Source organism: Gossypium arboreum, unplaced genomic scaffold (assembly GCF_025698485.1).
Source record: "Gossypium arboreum isolate Shixiya-1 unplaced genomic scaffold, ASM2569848v2 Contig00827, whole genome shotgun sequence".
Lineage (NCBI taxonomy): Eukaryota > Viridiplantae > Streptophyta > Magnoliopsida > Malvales > Malvaceae > Gossypium > Gossypium arboreum.
Window position 1 is genome coordinate 4,893 of NW_026440941.1, and position 2,570 is coordinate 7,462.

The following is a 2,570-nucleotide window of genomic DNA, read 5'->3' on the forward strand; positions in this document are numbered from 1 at the left end:
ATTTATATTTATATGAAAATATGAAAAATAAAAAGAATTGTTGTGAATCGATTCCAAGTTGAAGAAAGAATCGAATAGAATAGTCATTAATCAAATCATTCACTCCATAGTCTGATAAATCTTTTGAAAAACTGATTAATCGGACGAGAATAAAGATAGAGTCCCGTTCTACATGTCAATATCAATACCGACAACAATGAAATTTATAGTAAGAGGAAAATCCGTCGACTTTAAAAATCGTGAGGGTTCAAGTCCCTCTATCCCCAACCCCAAAAAGCCCGTTTGCTGTCTATTTATTTTATCCTACCCTTTTTGTTAGTGGTTCAAAGTTCCTCATGTTTCTCATTCATCCTATTCTTTGCCGTTTTACAAGCGTATCCTAGCATAGCAGAATTTTGTTCTCTTATCACAAGTCTTGTGATATAGTGTGATGTGATATATATGATATACGTAGAAATCTCTTGAGCAAGGAATACCTATTTGAATGATTCATAATACATATGATTACTCATATGGAAATTTACAAAGTCTTCCTTTTGAAGATCCAAGAAATTCCTGTTCGAGACTTTTAATTTAATACTTTTTCGTTTTTTTTGTTTTCATTTTAATTGACATAGACCCAAGTCATCTAGTATTATGAGGATAATGCGTCGGTAATGGTCGGGATAGCTCAGTTGGTAGAGCAGAGGACTGAAAATCCTCGTGTCACCAGTTCAAATCTGGTTCCTGGCATATGATTAATTTGTATGAGTATCTACTCTACAAATTAATTGATATGGATCGACATAATACATACTTATCTAGCTAGGTATCTGAGAGTAAACCCTCTCTTTATTTATTTTATTTTGTATTTTTCTCTTTTAAAATGAGCAAAGTCTATTCTAATGTGTCTATTATAATGTAGTAAAAGACAAAATTTGCTTATCTTTCCTCTTCTTTTTTATTTGTTCACACTGCGGCTTCTCACATTCAAAAAGAATGGTAATACTTCATACATATTTAATTAAAAGATTAAAATAAAATAGTTGGTTGAAAGGCCCAACAAAAGTCAGGTCTAGAGGTTCAAGGATAGAAATAACCAAGACTCATCTCAGCTACAGTACAAATAGAAGCCGATCCCTTTCATTTATTTCTTTGTATTCTCTTTCATATTCCATTTCTTCATTCCCTTCTATGCGATCTCTAGAGTTCATCTAAGTGATGTGCGCGATACAAAGTTCACGGTACAGAACCCTTGTTGTTCATCCTATTGTCTCGGCTCGTCCGAAATAAAATAAATATAAATAAAAAAGTCTCTTCAAAAATCGAGAATCTCAATGATGTATTGTCTTTTATTTCTTTTATTTATTAGCCTATCCATAAGAATACGAATGAAACCTCAATTCCTCTGTTTGAGCTAGAAGAGAATGTACAAATATTCCTTGAATATTCGAAGTTGTAATTAGTTTCTTATCATTCAATGAGCGTCTTGTATTTCATAAAATTGGGGCAATGTAATCCTTACGTAAAGGCCACCCTATCCAACTTTCGGGCATTAAGATACGTTTCAGTCGTGGATGATTTTCATAGAGATTCCCAACATGTCATAAGATTCTCGTTCTTGAAAATCCGACTTTTCAAACCAGAAAACAGACGGAATTCTAGGGTTACTCCTTGGAGCAAATACTTTTATACATACCTCTTCCGGTTGATCTACATACTCTATTCTCGTAAGATGATACACACTGGCTAACAGTCCGCCTGGTGCTACATCATAGGCACATTGGGAACGTAGATAATTGTAACCATATACATATAAAATAACAGCAATGGAATGCCAATCCTCAGGCTTTATTTGTAAAGTCTCTATTCCTGTAATCAAGCCCAAAGATCTATGAACTAGCCCGTGTTTGACTAGCCAAACAGACAAACGACCCTGCATCTTTTATCTCTCCCACTTTTCTTTTTATTTGTCATTTTTATAAGATAAGTATTTCGCATTTATGATGAAATCAATTTATGAAGATTAATTCGTTGTCTGTTTCTGTAAAAAAAATCCTACCTAATTTACTAATTCGTGGGAATAGTGAACCCTTGTAGTTGAAAAATGTTTCAGGAGGAATCTCTGAAGTAGATGGTGGTTGATAGAGCAATCCTTGATTATAATTTCCAGTACGAGTACTGCGTACAAGACAAAACTTGTGATTGGTAGTAAAACACCGATCCCCCTGTTGAGATCTAATTCGATCTTCATAGATTTCGCGAGATATTTTCTTACGAAGTTTTGTTATAGCATCTATAACTGCCTCGGGTTTAGGGGGACAGCCCGGCAAATAGACATCCACGGGAATTAGCTTATCGACCCCCCGAACAGTACTATAAGAATCAGTACTGAACATCCCTCCTGTAATTGTACACGCGCCCATAGCAATAACATATTTAGGTTCAGGCATTTGTTCATATAATCTCACTAAAGAGGCGCCATTTTCATTGTTACTGTTCCAGCTGTTAAAATTAGGTCTGCCTGTCTGGACTCGATCTTGGTACCAGCCCAACGATCAAAGTCGGCGTGAGCCTATTAATGAAAAAAA

General features: G+C 35.0%; 1 non-coding gene and 2 pseudogenes across 1 annotated transcript; 1 reads left to right on the forward strand and 2 right to left on the reverse strand.

The window, feature by feature from the left end:
- The first annotated feature begins 659 nt into the window (after nt 1–659).
- Nucleotides 660–732, forward strand: TRNAF-GAA (transfer RNA phenylalanine (anticodon GAA)). Its single transcript has one exon. It is a non-coding gene; the product is annotated as a tRNA-Phe (tRNA).
- Nucleotides 733–1,185: 453 nt separating this feature from the next.
- On the reverse strand, nt 1,186–1,921 carry LOC128289256 (NAD(P)H-quinone oxidoreductase subunit J, chloroplastic-like; annotated as a pseudogene).
- A 70-nt stretch (nt 1,922–1,991) lies between these two features.
- Nucleotides 1,992–2,558, reverse strand: LOC128289257 (NAD(P)H-quinone oxidoreductase subunit K, chloroplastic-like; annotated as a pseudogene).
- Between the last annotated feature and the right edge of the window lie 12 nt (nt 2,559–2,570).